The following is a 17,610-nucleotide window of genomic DNA, read 5'->3' on the forward strand; positions in this document are numbered from 1 at the left end:
CTGTTAGTTGTGGAGTGGCATGAAATAATAATAATAATAATAATAATAATAATAATAATAATAATAATAATAATAAGGTCCCAGTCTTTCCTTATTTATTGTGTCTATCCTGAATTTCTTCCATGACATTCAAGGCAGCATAGAGGACAGCCACGTGGTTTAGCTTCAGCAAGATGACCCAAAAAACCAAAATGTGCCTTTCAGACCACACCCTGGGGCTCTTTCCCAAGAACGGGAGTACCAACTTTCCCCACCCTCCAACAGGTATGCCAAAATCAGCGTGCAGCCCGAGCAATGATTGATGGGAACGCTTCATCGGTTGGGTTCCAGTCTGTTGCCCAGACCGTAAAACTTTCGAGGGAAAACACTGAAAGCTTCAACACCTTGGCACCTTTGTTTATTTATTTATAACCCCGGCAGCAACTCTCCGAGCATTCACTTTGGAGTTCTGCCCCGCGGAACTCAAGAGGGAATCACTTTCTCATCAAGCCCACGCAGGACCCGGCTTTACAATCCTATGGAAAAAGCTCGAGCAGAGATGCTGCGAGAAGCCGGCGGCTTGGCGCGGGCCGGAGTGTCTTTCCGAGCAGCGCGGGGCAACGCTGTCGGGGGACGCGGGCCGGCGAGAACTTGGCGCCGGGAGGAGTTGGGCGCTTTCTCTCTCCAAGAACCCACCTCGGGCCGCGCAAGATCCGCCGCGCAGGGTCCGCCGCCGCCGCGCGCCCTGGCGCACTCGCCCTCGGCCTGCAGGGTGCAGGCGTTAGCCAAGGCGGCGGCTGTGGGGAGGAGGAGGAGAGGAGGAGGAGCCAGGCCGGCCTCCTTCCCTTCGGCTCTCGAGTCCATTTCCCCAGCTCGAGTGACACAAACGCACCAGGCGAGCGCCGCCGCTGCCCAAGCCAGGATCTTACAAACGCCTCTCCGCCGCCGCCGCCGTCCCTGCCGCCGCCTTCGCCGCTCCCGGCCCGTCTTCTCGCAGGCGCGCCGAGCACCCGAGCCGATCCCCTCCCCGGGGGCTGCACCGAAAGAAGCGCGCGGGGAAACTCCAGCTTGCAAGCAAGGCGAGGGGAAGGGGAGGGGGGCACGACGCCAGCTTCCTGCTTGCAAAGAAGGGGGGCGGGGGGAGAGAGAGAAGAAGAAGACGAAGAAGAAGACGAGGAGAAGCGGCGGCGGCAGCAGCAGCAGCAGCAGCAGCAGCAGCAGCAACCCGAGGTAGGTTACAGGGGGCCGAGAGGAGGCGAAGGGGATGGCGCGTTTCCGAGGATCCTCTTTGGGGAGGGGTGGTGGTGGTTTCCTTCCTTCCTTCCTTCGCGTTCCTGAACCCCAATATGTCTTCCGTTCCCGGCCCCCCACCCTCTCCCAGCTGTCTCCACCCTGCGCTCCCCGTCCCATCGCAGCTGTTCCTGTCACTGCCAACGTTGCAAATCTAAAGGAGATCGGGCAGGGGTGGTGGGAAAAAGGTGGAACAGCCCCCCCCCCACTTTCCATATAGGGATTTTTTTTGGTCTCTGGAATCTTGTGGAGCGCAATGTTTTCTCGTCTCTCTTCCACCCCCCCTTCTCGTTTAATCTCATCACTTACTCTTCTCCACCCCGCATCTTCTCTCCTCCCCCATCGGGTTTGGCACTATATATATATATATATGCGTGCCATTTATGTGTGTGCATGTGTGGCACGCACATACAGACACACATATATATACTGTCTTTCCCCCAGCAATGGAGAGGAGAGAGCTTTTAAGGAGAGAGGGAAGAAAAAGGGACACATACACACACACTTCCTTTAACATTTTTTTGCTGGTTTGTTTACTACCCTCATCAAGAGCTTTGTGCCAACTTGGGGTTTGCAGTAATTTTTCCCATGCAGAAATAAGAGGTTGGAATTGGAGTGATTCCCCGCAAAAGCGAAATTCTCTATAATGTACCCCAGTAATCAAGATTATGTGTTCTGCAACTTAACTAGGAGATAAAGCAGCTTTTGGGTTGGATTGATATATATCTCTTTTTTTTCTTGTGTGAATCCAGTACTTGACACTATTGGTGCCTCGGATTCTAATCCCGAGTGGGTTTATGTTTTTCTTATTTCATTTTACTTGTTTTATTTAACTCTTTTTTAAAAAAAATGGTTTGCAAAGGCCACAGCTAGGAAAGTAGTTTTGACATTCACTTTGGGGTGGATGAGTTTGGAGAGGGGATGGCGTTTTATTTTCTATTGGTGTTTAAAGGGGGGCAAATATGGGTAAATATTTTCTTAAAAAATAAGGACGTTTGGCATGTGGCTGGCCGATCACAAGTCTGGGGGGGCTGTAGGGGGGACTGCGTAATGTTTGTTTCACATTGGCAGCAGGGCCCATTTTCTGGTTGAGCTGGATTTAACTTTGCATGTTGCAGTCCTTCTTGCCCCCCTCCCCCCAAAAAATATGGGAGGGGAAGGGTCGGAGGGGTGAGTGATGAGTTCCCCCTCTTGGCTTGATCAGAGAGAGGGGGGAGGAAGGGGGTTACTTTGGGTTGAAAGGGACCCATGCAGCAGGGAGCCTGTCCTTGAAGGAAGGGGGGTCCTGAGGGTCGACGCTGATCCTCAGCTCTGTGGTCGTGGTGACAGCTGTCCATGATGGGACATGACTAGGGGGGGGTGGGTTTAATCCTTGCTGCTAATGCATCCTGGTTCTTAAAAATCAAAAGCCTTGAGATGTGTGTCTGCAAAAGCTTCTCGCCCCCAGCTCCCTGTGACATATTTTATTTAAATGTGAAAATGGAGACAGCACTGGTGGCAGTGTGTGCCGGGTGCAGGATAGCTCCGATATGCTGCTGTGGCCTGGAAGTGTGCCCCTGTTTTTATGTCCATGGCAGCCCAGACAGCATGCAAGTTTTTGCACGCATCTGGCCCGAGGGGGGAACTGCAAACGCTGCCGCTGCCACTGCTGCTGTGCAAGGAGGTGCTGCTGTGCTCTGCCCCTCCCTCTTCTCGTCAGACTTGGACTTGCTGTTTGTATATGTATATATATTTAGTTGCAGCAAAAGCTCCCTACTTCCACACATTTTGCTTGCTGGTGCCTGTTAAGGTGGGGTGCAGGACGCAAAGGAAGGGGGGGGGGGAAGAGTGGCCTGCCCTTTGACACGAGGCTGTCCCTAGAGGGCTGTCCCTTACTGTGGGTCAACAAGAGGTGACAGGGTCAAGCCAGGCACCTTTCAGCCCCTTTCCCCTGAAAATGTGGGGCGCAGGGGGGGGTTGGGGGGGGAGAGGAGGGGGCAGGTGTGCTGGAGGGGAAAGGTGGCTTGGTTAGGTGGAGAATTCAGTTTGCCTCTCAGGTCGGACCTTGTTTCTTTCTGCGTGTGTCCAGCGCTCTCTGTCTGGATGTGTGCATGTGCGACCCCCTCCACTCCCTCTGGACCCGTGTCCCTCTCTCTTCTTTCACTAGCCTTTGGCTCCCACTCTGACCCCCATGTAGGGATCTCCCTATGTCCGCCTTTAGCTGCCTTGCCCGGCCATATCACCATGCAATATTAATTGTCACATTACCTCCCTTCGGTGAGCGAGATGACTTTTGCTCTGTGTATGGGGAGCGGGGAGGGTGGTATCAAAGTCACCTTTTACTGTGGGGGGTGGGGAGGCGCAACTGTGCCTTTTCTTTCTTTAAAGAAAGAAATTCTATAGCTAGTAGGCTTTGAAGGAAGTTACAAGTGTTGGTTGCATGTTGGTAGTGGGTAAAAGGGCAAAGGTCGTGACCTGGAGAGCAACTTCAGCCTTGCCCATCCTAAAGGAGCTTATGCGGCCTGTAAGCAATGGAGGGGTGAGCGCAGGCCAGGCAATGTGACTTGTCCAAAGTCAGAGGTCAAAGCTGCGAATCCAACCCATAAATCCTTTATTTTCCTGCGAGAGCAGAGTTTTGTCAACATCGCAAAGAGCTTAGGGCAGACTTGGGGCGTTTTCCTCCGTCGGTACACTGAAAGTCCTTCCCTGTCGTTGTCTGTCCCGTGTCTCCCCCCTCCCCGCATTCCCTACCCTTATAAAACGTTACAGTAAATATTTTAAATTTTGAAATGTCCCTCTTTGCCTTTGTATATCACAATGGCACCATTTGTGCATTTAAAAGACTCGAAAGGAAGTTGTAAGGGTCTTTTGGTAACACATGTAAAAACACCCCTGCTGGATTTGAAGTGTGTGTGTGTGTGTGTGTGTGTGTGTGTTACACATGCCCCCCTCCACACACACACACACACACACACACACACACACACACGGAGGACCTGTAAATTCCCTTATTCCCAGGCAACTGGGGCTTGGCAAAAGCATCAGAATGTATTGTCCCTGCTGTTGGCTAAGGAAAGGAGAGAGAGGACACTGCTTTTCCAAGTATCCTTTCAGTTTCTGGAGAGAGAGAGAGGTGCTGTGCTGTCCAGCTTTGGAAGCCCTTCCGTCCCAGTTCCAGAGGTGTGGAAGAAGCAAACTGTGATTACTCTACAGTGGTAGGAAATACACTTTGTGTGTGCTCAGATATGCTGTCCTTTGCATCAAATAACAGGTTCCTGTCTCTGGTGACTTGCATTTGTAGATGGAACATTTTTGGTTGGTGCTGGAATGTAAGTAAGGGGCGCTTGTCCTGAAGGTGGGGCTGTGTGTGTGTGTGTGTGTGTGAGAGAGAGAGAGAGAGAGAGAGAGAATATATCTGATAGGGCGAATGGGTGCTCTGCTCTGCTATGGCTGTGCCCAGGCAATGTTTCGTAGGAGCCCAGAGGTGCCACTGTGGGGAATAATCTGCAGTGGGCAGCTCAAGGGCAGCATTCTGGTTGCAAGTCTGAACTGCCTGTACGATATGTGGGTGATTGTGCTTTTGCTGGAAGCTTCCCGACAACAACCAAACAGGTTTCCCTACCTGTAAACATTATTAGCTATGTAAATAATTATTAGCAGACGGGTGCCCACACTCGCGTGGTACACCTCGGACTTGGTGGCAGCACCGTTAGCCAATGCTGTGTGCCGTGGCTTCCGGCTGGTGAATGCTACAATGCTGGTTTGACCTTTGGTTGCGATGACTCTGAGGGATACCCTTCCCCTGGGACCATTGCTGATTCTCCATTCCGTATTGACAAGTTGCTGCTGCCATTGCAGAGAACAGAGCAGACTGCAGGGTGATATGCTGGGTTTGCTTACCCACTCGAGCATTTGCTTCTAGGGTTAATCTTCCACCGTTCATTTCCCTTCTTGCTCAGAGACGTCCCAGGCCAGTCTGTTTACCGTCACAGATTACTGGATTATTTTTCATTGTAAACATTTCTTTACTTTAACGTGATTGCATGCACCACCCCCCAAACCCAACACTTGCGTATATTGGGGGTGCTTATGTGTAGCTTCCTTTTAGAGGTGTGCACTGGTGTCTGGTCTGCACATTTATACGGGTTTGCTGCGCAAGGGTGCGTATGCACTCGGTTTCGGTGTGTGCCCAAGCTTCTTGCTTGCTATATATGCAGGAAGTATAATATTTGCACGTGCCTTGTAGGAATACAGTACCTATATACATTTGCTCACAAGTGTGCAATTATACATACACTTAGCACTCAGCTTGCATGACCACCCAAGCAGTTGTGGGGGATATACCTATGAGGAGGCTTGGCCAATAGATAATACCTTGCTTGGAGCCATTTGGTGAGCTTCATGGTCGGGTAAGGGTGTTGCATCTGTCCCTGGTGCATTTGACACAGTAGTCTTTCCATTGCACCACACTGGTTCTTGTGTAGCAACAGCAGCATAGGCTGACCTTTTACACAGTATGGCTGTCTGAGTTTCACTGCTGCAGTGGAGGAGGCCTTGGAAGTGCTCAGCCAGCATTAGTGGCACTATCCTCTGGTGCCAGAAACCAAGGACACATGGTCTCTTAGCAGGAAACCCAGGCATGGCAGACTCTGCTCAAAGATTGGAGATCTTGGGTCCCAGGAATGGGCAGAACACTGCCAGAGAAATAGCTGCTCTTTGCAAACTTTCAACAAAGTTAAATGCCCACTAATAAAACAATTTCCAACAGTGTTTTGTTGTGCCTAGAAACATGTTATTGGGAGCTGGAAAAGCTGTGCCTTAAAAAAAAATAAAAGTCCATATGCACATTGCTTTTCCGAGCCGCGGACTAAAAAGCTGACATTTCCAAGGGAATTCAGAAAACCCCAGAGTGCAGAAACTGTGAGTTGTGTATTTTCGTAACCACGGTGTGTAGCGGCTGTGTTTGGTAGGGGAGGTTGATGCCAAGAAGGTTATAAAATAAGAGGTGCTGGAGCTCAGACCTAGGTGGGAAGCATCTATTTAATCCCAGAAGTTGTGGCCATTCAGTAATGAGGGAAACACTCCTCACATGCCCATAGGCATTCTTTCCCTTACTATGTTCCAGGCGAATGTTGGTATTCAAACCTAGAGGTTTTGTGCTACAGCAGCGAGATCTGAGGGTTTGTTTCTTTCTCACTGCCACTGGTGTTGGTGGTGGAGTGCGTTGTTATAATAATACACTGAAAGATGTAATGCTCTGTCTAAATTGTAAGTGCGCCGTGCGTATTTATCTCGGTAATCCTTACAACAAACTTGTCAAGAAGACCAGTGGTGGTATTAGGCTGAGACACAGTGGCATGCTTAGGACAATCTAGCGAGCAGTTTGTGACAGAAGCGAGATCCTCCGATAACGTGACAACAGCTTATTAATGCCCTCTCTGCTGAAAGTTTTGCGTGGGAAATTGGAACTCCCTGGTTAGATGCTGCAATTTCTCCTTTTGGCCCATATTTGCACCGCCGCTTTTCCTCTGCTTCTGGCAGGTAGCAGCAGCTGAATGCTGCACGCCCATAAGCCACCCCTTTGGTGAAAAGCAGCTCTTGGTCCATGCAAGGCGTCAGGGAAGGGCAAACCCTGCTGGAAGGAAGCCACCCGAGAAGCTGGTCTGGGGAGAACTTGTTGATCAGGCGCGAGCCAAGCAGACTCGCCCCTCCCCTGTTGCTGTGGCCTAGCACGTCTTCAGGCAGTTTGCCGTCAAGTTACAGTACAGTATAGGCCACCCCGGCTGGGTCTTCTGAGGCACTGCAGGTCTGCCGCCCCTTGGCCAGGCCGCTGCTTTTTCTCTTTCCGAATTCCGAATTTCTCTTGCTTCCCGAAGGGAGATGTGGAAGTGGAGCAGAGTTCACCACGCCTGGCAGGAGCAGGTGGAGTTGCTGTGTGAGGGTGGCGGTGGGCGGAGGGTATGTCAGCTGAAACCCACGTGGAGAGTCTCTTCCCCTGACAGTTTTGATATAAATGGTTGATTCAAAGGGGTGGGGCGGGGAAGATGGGGAGAAAACAGGCCCAGCTCCACTGGGCAGAAATGCTGTTTCTGAGGCCACTACAGAGGCCTCCTCTGATTGAGGCCTTAAAGATTCCCTCAAACATCTCCCTAGGAAAGGGGCAAAAATGGCATAGCCTGGAAAAAAGTGGAAAAGGAGCCGGGGTGCGGTGTGTAGGAAAATTTTGGCTGAATATTGTCACTGTTACCCACATTCCATCATTTATCTTTCCTCTTGGTTTTAATGTAATCCCATGGGGTTTTGTTGTCTGCTTGTTTGGTTCCAAATTGCTATTGGATGCCTTGGGCAAGACAAAGCAGCTAAAAAGGTAAAAAGGTAAAGGACCCCTGGACGGTTAAGTGCAGTCAAAGGCTACTATGGGGTTGCGGCACTCATTTCGCTTTCAGGCCAAGGGAGCCGGTGTTTGTCCACAGACAGCTTTCCGGGTCATGTGGCCAGCATGACTAAACCGCTTCTGGCACAACGGAACACCGTGACGGAAGCCAGAACGCACGGAAACACCATTTACCTTTCCGCTGCAGCAGTACCTGTTTATCTACTTGCACTGGTATGCTTTCAAACTGCTAGGTTGGCAGCAGCAGGGACAGAGCAATGGGAGCTCACTCCATCGCAGGAATCCGAACCGTCAAGCTTCTGATTGGCAAGCCCAAGAGGCTCGGTGGTTTAGACCACAGCGCCACCCGCAAATTTAATTAATTAATTAATAATAATGATCATTCATTCATCTTTGAGGACTTTGCCTCCCATCAGCTATGGGAGTTCTCTCAGGCTCCTGTCTGTTTCTCCATTTTTAGACTACAGCCAGGGATAGTTTTGCAGACATACAAATTGGTCTGGAGGGGCTTTGACCTGGGCACTGGTGTTGTAGCTGTTTCTAAATGTACTGGGAAACCTGGACAGGTGGGAGATTTGATAGGTGAGTGGTTGTTGCATTGGAATTTTATTTTTGTTGAGTTTTATTATTGAATTGCATATTGAAAAGAGGAAAACTGCACACTGAACATCTCCCCTTGCATCGGCATTTCTGTTAATGCCCAGCCTTTGGCCTTGAAGATACGGCTTCGTCCAAGTCAGGTTACCTGGAATTTAGAGAGGGGACAATTGCCTTCTTTCTGTCCTTGGTAGTTCGGTTGACTTGTTTGAATCTGCCTGGAGGTTCCTCCCAGGCCACTGCCACAAATGCCTCTTCTGTAGTGCCTCTGCTCTTTTTTACACATGGGGATTTCAGCCTTGTGGATTAATGAGCAGATGCAGTGGTGGTGGCAATTTTTTAGAACAGCAACAACAAACACTTCTCATCTTTCCAGTAATGGCGCCATGTTTAAAATGAAATGAAGATGGTAAGGTATGGAAAGCTAACATATGCTTCAGTGTTAGTATGGGGATACTGCTAGGAGTTTGGAAAATATTCAGATGCAGTTATCAGAATGCTGTCAAAAGGATAAAGGGGCAGTACTTAATTGTCGGAAACAGAGGTGACCAGGCTTGGACCTGCATTGGGAGCCTGCCGGCTGCCTTAGAAGTAAGACTGCTTCCTTAATTCCAAATGCGATGGAATTTGCTCAATAAAGAGGGGAAATTAGTCTGTGCATGCTCAGAGGTGCATTATCCTGTATATCAGGGATGGGGAACTGTGGTCCTTCAGATGTTACTGGAGTCCAGCTGAAGGATTAAAACAAAATTCTTAGAAACAGCCCATAAGGAGAAGGAACTCTAAACATCCCAATGTGAACTGAGCATGCTCCGTGGCTGTGGGATACAGTCCGTTTGCTGATGGTGAGGAGTGGAAGCCTTGATCTGTGGCGGAGAGATGTGCAGTAGAATGAAATGGAGTACTGTATCCTGAGATGTGCAATGGGAGTACTATATCCTGAAAGAGTGGTTGTGACCCTGAAGAGGAGCACTCCACACTGCAATGCTTTGTTGAAGATTACATTTAGAACAGAACATTGTTTTGTTATCTTTGTCTTTTAATGAATGAGGCGGGACCGTCAAGAGGTGGCTAATGGAGAAGGGGACTTCAAGGCCAACGAAACCTGAACATTTATTTATTGTTTCTATTTACACTTCCCTCATCTTGGGGTTTCTATCCAGGCACATTTATTGTAAGCTGCAAAAGGAGCCATAGTTGACTTTCTATGCTAAATGCGTGCTGGGGAAGGGGTATAGCATGTTGCATGGTTTCTCTCTCTTTCCCATCCTAATATTTTGCATTTGTGCTGGTCTCTAGCCTAGACTCTAGTTGGTACGATAAAGCCTTATGGGTCCCCACGCAGGACAATTCACCTGAGCACCTCGTTTTGATTTTTTTCAAACACTTTTTAAATAACTTGGGGGGGAAGGCGGGAAGAGACTGTGCTAAGACACCTTTGAAATTTCAATGTTTCTGCACAGTTTCTTAAAGCAGAAGTTGCTGCCTAGGAACCCTTGAGGTCTGTGATGGAAGAAAAGTGATAAATATATAAGAAAAACGAAATAGTGCTATAATAGTGCTGATGCAAAAGGAAACACACACATACAAACTCAGTTAAAATCAGTGTTCAGATTCGTGCTAAAATGCTTGTCAGAGTAGGTGCTATTCTGAATATATTTTAATAATTTTAAATATATATAGAAAAGGTGCAAATTAAAAGATTGATTTTGAGAGGGGGAAACCGAACTGGCACTGGCGGGTAAACGAAGTGTGCGCCAGTGAAGTTGTGCCAGATTCTAAAGGTGTGTCAATAGATGCATCCGCTGGATAGGTTGCTGCACTGGTCAACGCCACAGTTGAAAGAGCAGCACCAAGCTGGGACTGCACTACTATTGCACCCTTTTTTTTTTTTTTAGGGTGGCGGCGGGGGAAGGACAGATTTTTTGAAGTTGCAAATAAGACAGAAGAACCTTACAGGGTTGGGGAAAGCAAACTGATATGATATCATGCCCTGTAAAAAGTGAGTGGACAAAGGATAGCTGCCCCACAGTAGATTCCTAGCACTCTTTTATTCCCATTTTACAGAGAAGGGGCTGGGAGACAGTGAGCTGTCCTGGGCTACAGCACTATGAAGGCATTGCTAAACAAGGCCCTAGACTTTTATACAAGGCTTTTCAGATATGAATCCAGTTCTCTGTTCAGTTATATGGATTTGATGGACAGTAAAAATGGTTCACACTTGTCAGCGATCTCTGCCTGAACACCAGCTCTCTGTGCTTTCTTGTGGAGGCTGTATATGCAGCTGCCGCAACGTCAGGTATCAAAAAAGGTGCCGCCACAATCCGTGTTAATCGCAGCATGCCTCCGGTGCATCTCCCCATATAGTCGTACCTTGGAAGTAGGACAGAATCCGTTCCGGAATTCTGTTCGACTTCTAAAACGTTTGAAAACCAAATCGTGACTTCTGATTGGCTGCAGAAACCTGCAGTCAGTCAGAAGCAGTGGAAGCCCCGTCGGATGTTTGGGTTCCCAAATAATGTTTGCCAACCTGAACAATGACTTCCGGGTTTGCGGCGTTTGGGAGCCAAAACGTCTGAGTTCCAGGGCGTTTGACAACCAAGGTACGACTGTATAGAGACCCCAGTTCACAAGAACCACATTTCCATGCGAATTCAGCCTGGGGCAGAGTTGCACTTCCTATTTATATCTCCACCAGAGAATGAGCGCAAGGGAGGAACTGTGCAGAAGTGGCATGTTACTTCACAAGGGCATAGCCCTGGTAGGCTGCCTACAAATCTCTTAAACAAACAAACAAGTAAATAATACAAGGCGGCCTTTAATCTTTTCCCAAACTGCAATGCTACAGGTTTGTAACTCCCAATAACTGGGCTCTAAGCCATTCTTGTTCTAACCTTGTGGGCATTTAGAAAAACACCAGAATGTGGGCTCCCAGATCCTTTTCCAAAGCTTATTAACCTGTTAAACCCAGTTTGGCTTTCCACATCTATTGGGCGGGGAAGCAAAAAATTGCGAATGCCTGGCTCCTGTGCACCAAGAAATATGCTGCAGGGTTCAAATGAGTTGTATCCAACTTAAGTTGTACTCGATGAGTAGACCCGTCAGAATTAATGAACCTAAGTTAGTCATGTTAATGAACTTCAGCGGGTCTACTCTGAGTAGGGCTAGTATTGGATACAACAAGGCTAAGGCTTTTTGAAATATTTATTGTTCCGCTTGGTACAATAAAAACACAGATGTCTGGGCATTTTTAAATTAAGACTAAAACTTGGGGCTGTGAGGTGATTCAGGGAGCCAGTATAACAGAGCAGAGCGACTTGGCGGTTTGAGCATATTACATGGATCCAGGCCCAACTGCACTGGCTGTCAACCGGTTTCCAGGCCCAATTCAAAGTGCTGTTGTTGTTGTTTTGACCTATAAAGCCTTAAACGGCTCAGGACTGCAATACCTCAAGGACCACCTCTCCCCATATAAACTGACCTGGTCTCTGTGATCATCATCTGAGGCCCTTCTTCGCGTGCCTCATCCAGGAGAGGTCAGGAAAGTGGCAACAGGAGAACAGGCCTTTTCTGCAGCAGCTCCCATTTGTGGAATGCTCTCCCCAGGGAGGATTGACTGGTACCTTCATTATATATATATTTAGGTGCCAGGCGAAAAAAATTCCTCTTCAACCAGTTCTTTGGCTGATTAATATCCCACAGCCTTTTCAATGTGTTTGTGGGAGAGCGGTTGTTTTGTTTTGTTTTTATTGAAACTATTTATTTTGGGCTTTTATCCTGTATTTTAACTTATGAACTGCCCTGAGATCTTTGGATGAAGGGCAGTATATAAATTTAATTAATAAATTAGCAATAAAGACAGGTTGCATGCAAACACATTTATTGAAGGGCGCCATATTCCAACAGGCTTTTGAGAACTGACTGTTTTTAATGAAAGGGCTGGTGCCATGCTGTTTTTATTTGTATGTTTTTAATAGTTCTCACCTATATATTTCTATTAAAGTTCAATTGTTTTTTCACGATATTTCCCCCCCTCCTTATGCTTTTAACTGTTCTTATTTTATCCGTAAGCCACCAAGGGTCCCTGTCAGGGGGGAAAGGCAGGTTATAAAAAAGCATGTTATAATAATAGTAATAATAATAGTAGTAGTAGTAATAATAATAATAATATACGGCTTTTAAGAAAGAAAAGAAAAACAGCTTTGAGAGGCTGCAGTTTTGAGCAATGAGGAAGCAGAGGCGGTGCTCCCTATCTGCTCTCCCTGCTCCACCCTGCACAACTGAAGGTGATTTTGAGTGGGAAAACAGCCGGTGGGGAAAGGATTAAGTGCCCCCCTCCCTCTGCTTTTCTGCTCTCAATTCCCTAAGTGGAATAACCCCTAAGTGGGAAAGGGAGGTTGGATCAGCCTGTAAGAGACAGATTAAGGGTGAAGACAGGAGGAGCTTGTCTGCGATTGTGTCATGAAAGTAGAATGTACAGCTGCTGACAGAAAATCTACTGGCTTGTCATGAATGTGGCAAACTTATATTGTAGGCTCCTCATGGCAGGGACCTGCCTGTGTGTCTTTTGTTTTGCCTGTGGTATTATGCAATAGGCTACATACACAGGTAGCCCTGTACTGAAACACGTTCCTGTGTTTATCTTTCAAAAGTCACGCTTCTAGTCCCCTTGGGGAAAAAAAACAGAAAGCCTGCCTGCAGTTTCCACCTCTCGGCAGCAAATCTAGCCTCCCTAGGAAATGCTAGGTATCAGGAGTCTCAGTCAGTACAATCTTTAAATCCTTTGCTGTTCTCGCAGCTGTCCAATCAGCTTCTGACTTTCTCATTCCTCTGTGACCTATTCCCCCTCCTTACTCTGCTAACTAGGCAGGCTGTGTTGGCAGTTGGATCCAGCGGCTAGAATTAAAGCTGCATTTGAAGGATGGCGTAGCTTTGTTTCCATATGCTCATCTGTTAGTGAGAGTTGGAGGGGTTTCTCTGCAGTCCTCTGTCTTCTGACGGTCTTGCATATCTACTCTTCTGTGCTTTCATGTCAGGACTGGGATCAAGCTTCGTGACAGGAAAAGGCCACAGCTCAGCAGTAAAGCAGAACGCCCCACGTTCAATCCCTGACATCTAAAGTTCGGACTTAGAATGTCTCCTGTCTGAAACTCTAGATAGACAGTACTGAACTAGATGGACTGATTGGTCTCACATGAAAGATGGAGTATGCTTGTTTTTTCCTGCTCTGGAGGGTAGGATCTGAAGGAGCTTCTCCACCCCCATCATCCAGCCTGGACACTGAGATCCAGCTCCGATGGTTTCTGGTGGTTCCCTCACTGCGAGAGGTGAGGTTACAGGGAACCAGGCAGAGGGCCTTCTCGGTATTCGCACCCACCCTGTGGAACATCCTCCGAGCAGATGTCAAACAGATAAACAACTATGTGATTTTTAAAAGACATCTGGAGGGAAGTTTTTAGTGTGTGATGTTATGTTGTACTTTTACTCTTTGTTGTTGTTGTTGGGAGCCGCTCAGATTGGCTAGGGAAACCCAGTCCAATTATTATTATTAATTGAATTTATATACCGCCCTATACCTGGAGGTCTCAGGGTGGCTCACTGAATAAAATCGAAATATAAAACCACAAAATACATAATCAAAATAAAAAACAAAAACCAATAACCCCCCCCCCCAAAAAAAACCCCACATTTTAAAAAGGCATAGAATATCAATCATATCAACCAATAGCCTGGTTAAAAAGGAACGTTTTTGCTTGGTGCCTAAAGGTGTATAATGAAGGCGCCAGGCAAACTTCCCTGGGGAGAGCATTCCACAGATGGGGAGCCACTTCAGAGAAGGCCTCGTTCTTGTGTTGCCACCCGCCAGACCTCTCGAGGAGGAGGCACATGAACAAGGGCCTCAGAAGATGATCTCAGGGTCTGGGTAGGTTCATATAGAAAGAGGCAGTCGGTGAGGTATTGCGGTCCTGAGCCGTTTAAGGCTTTCTAGGTCAAAACCAGCACCTTGAATTGGGCCTGCAAACTAATTGGTAGCCAGTGCAGTCGGACCAGGATTGGTGTAATATGCTCAAACCATCTTGCTCCAGTGAGCAACCTGGCCGCTGAATTCTGCATTAGCTGAAGTTTCTGAACCATCTTCAAAGGCTGCCTACGTATAACACACTGCAGTAATCTAACCTTGAGGTTACCAGAGCATGGACAACAGTAGTTAGGCTATCCCTGTCCAGATAGGGGCGTAGCTGGGCCACCAGCTGAAGCTGATGGAAGGCACTCCGGGCCACTGAGACCACCTGAGCAAAGGATCCAAGAGTACCCCCAAACTACGAACCTGCTCCTTCAGAGGAAGTGTAACCCCATCAAGATCAGCCAATCTCCCATCCATCCAGTCTAGCAATCTACCCACTAACAGTGCCTTGGTCCTATCTGGATTGAGTTTCAGTTTGTTGGTTCTCATCCAGTCCATTACTGAGGCAAGACACTGGCCCAGCAATTCCACTGCCTTACCTGCAGATATAAAGGATAAATAGAGCTGAGTTTCATCAGCATACTGCTGACAATGTACTCCAAACCTCCAGATAACCCCACCCAGCAGTTTCATGTAGATGTTCAACAACACAGGAGATAGGATTGAGCCCTGTGGAACCCCACATTGAAGGTTCCACAGGGCTGAAAAGCATTCCCCAAGCAACACCCTCTGGGAACAGCCATCCAAGTAGGGCTGGAACCACCACAAAGCAGTGCCACCCACCCCTAGTTTGGACAGCCACTCCAAAAGGATACCATGGTCGATGGTATCGAGAGAATTAACAGGGACATGTTTCCCTTCTCTCTCTCTCAACACAGGTTATCATACAGGGCAACCCAAGCAGTTTCTGGGCAAAAACTGGGCCTAAACCCTGATCGAAATGGATCCAAAAAACCAGTTTCTTCCAAAAGTGCCTGGATCTGGTCTACGACCACTCACTCCAGAACCTTGCTCAGGAAAGGGAGATTAGCAACAGGCCTGTGGTTAGTTAGGTTTTCCAAATCCAGGGAAGGTTTCTTAAGGAGTGGTTTTACCATTGCCTTTTTCAAACAGGCAGGGACCACCCCATCTCGTAAAGAGGCATTGATCACCTCCCTGGCCCAGCCAGCTGTTCCCTCTCTGCTGGTTTTTAGCAAGATGGGCAGCATATAATAAATTACTACTACTACTGCTATCAGGACTTTTTCAGCTGGAACTTGCCAGAACTCTGGCACCTCTCGGGTGGGCACCATTGCCATTCTAAGAGTACGAGGGAGGTGTTCAAGATGAGTTCCTGCACCTCTTTTTCTAGGAAAATAGCCCTGATTACTATTATTATGAACCAAGAAAGGAGATTCCTACTAAACATCAGGGAGAACTTTCTGATGGTAGGAGCTGTTTGACAGTGGAAAGGTCTCCTTGGGGAGGTCTCTCCTTGCTTGGAGGTTTTTAAGCAGAGCTTGGATGGTTATCCGTCATGGATGCTTTAGTTGAGATTCCTGCGTTGCAGGGGGTTGGACCACGGGGGTCCCTTCAAATTCTACCGTTCTATAAGTCTAAGGCAGGGGCAGGGGGCAGCAATCTTTTTCAGCTGTGGGCCGGAGGTAAGAGTCTTCACTACTGTACTTCTCACTACAAGGAGTCACTTAGACTGAGTAACCAGCCTGGACGGAAATAATTTATAAGGCCAGGTGTGTCTCCATTGGCTCATGGAATCATATGGCAACGCTGAGTACAATGGTACAAGGTACAATGGTACCTTGGTTCTCAAACACCTTGGTTCTCAAACACTGAAAACCCGGAAGTAAGTGTTCTGGTTTTTTAACCTTTTTCAGAAGCCAAACGTCCAATACGGTTGTCGGCTATTGTTTCCGGGGCGCCTGCACCAATCAGAAGCCGCGCCTTGGTTTTCAAACATTTTGTGAGTGAAACAGACTTCCGGAACGGATTAAGTTCAAGAACCAAGGTACCACTGTACTGCAGCTTAGATGACACCCTTGACCCACAGTTGCTGAGGGACCTGGATGAGGTGGTGCAGATGGCGTGGTGCTGGAGGCTGGTGGTCCCTCTTCAAGGCTCCACCTTATTGTTTATTCTGTAGGCCCCAATCTGCTCAGCCCAACCTTGTCACAGGTGTATGAGCTTGGGTCAAGATCTGAGCCAAACCCAGAGTTAGTTCCACTGCTGTGGTGGTCCACAGATTCTGGAATGGCTTGTAGAACTTCCTGCACTGTTTCACTTCATCCAATAAAGAGGTATGGTACAGCTCTGATCTGAGGGCAGATGAGATCTCTTGGTGCCTTATTGGCGCTTTCAGCCTTCCTAGCCTCTCTTTTTTTCGCCCTGGCTAGTGGTAGAGGCCCTTCTGAACCTCAGCTTTTGCAGAGAGGACTCCAGACTCCTTTACCAACCCCTGCTGTGATGTCGGTGGCCCTCAGTGGGCAAGAAGGGCATTATCTCAATGACATGAAAAGGTTCACTTGCTGAATTATGCAGATCAAGCGGCTGTTAAAGGCGCCTGCAGTTATCTGTTCCCCCACCTTCACTGATAATCCTAATTGCAGAGTCACGGGGGATTCCCTGCTGACAAAATCTGAGACCTAAGTAGTGGCTCCTGGAATTCAGTTAGTATATATATTTTAATAGATTTCAACATGGTTCTGATATCCCCCAAAGGGTCTAATTAATAAGAGTGTTGCCTATGGGATCCTTGCCTCCATATATTTCTCTCTCTCTCTCTCTCTCTCTGATGTAGGATCTAATTCCCTCTCCTCCTCTCCCCCCCCCCATTTGAATTTCCCTTGCCAGTTGTCGGAAAGCATTAAGCGATGGGCTGCCACTGCCTCTGTGCCAAATGAAAACTGAATCCTTCTTTCGTAGCTGCCTGCCGGGGTGGTAGAGAAAGGGGGAGGGAGTGAATGGGTGGGTGGGAGGAGAAGAGCTGACCCTTTTTCTTAGATGTCTTCCCCTCCCCACTCTCCTCCTCTTTGGAAGCCTGTGTGTGTGTGTGTGTGTGTGTGTGTGTGTGTGTGTATCAGGAAACAGTAGCTAGCTGTGTCGCTGAGAAATCACTGTGAGCTGAATGACCTTCTCTCTGTGACACAAGGGGGGTTGATAGTTGTATTCCTTTATGGGCAGCAGGTTTGGGAATGAGATGGCAGTGCTGAATATCTGAAATGAGGAGGGGCCAGACTTCCCCGGAAGGCCCTGGAAATCTCCTTTCCTACATTTTCTCTATTTTGTTACTTAAGCAACGTGGCGATATTTAATGGATTTTACCGGTCGCCTTTTCTGGGTGCTCAAGCCGACATGCTGTGGCGTTACAGTAAAATCGCCCAAACCTGAAGCAACCGTAAAAATAATGGCT

At 48.0% G+C, this 17,610-nt stretch overlaps 1 protein-coding gene across 2 annotated transcripts in view; it reads left to right on the top strand.

The window, feature by feature from the left end:
* Positions 1-762: 762 nt before the first annotated feature.
* THRA (thyroid hormone receptor alpha) overlaps positions 763-17,610 on the top strand; it is a 118,584-nt gene continuing 101,736 nt past the window's right edge. Inside the window, exon 1 of one of the 2 annotated variants that reach the window (XM_083470095.1) lies at positions 763-1,209. The gene's annotated coding sequence lies outside the window, so the exon portion shown is untranslated. The remainder of the gene's footprint in view (positions 1,210-17,610) is intronic. The other variant, XM_083470096.1, reaches the window with a different exon arrangement.

The sequence above is a fragment of the Podarcis liolepis genome (assembly GCF_965112155.1).
Source record: "Podarcis liolepis genome assembly, chromosome: 13".
In the NCBI taxonomy this organism is placed as follows: domain Eukaryota; kingdom Metazoa; phylum Chordata; class Lepidosauria; order Squamata; family Lacertidae; genus Podarcis; species Podarcis liolepis.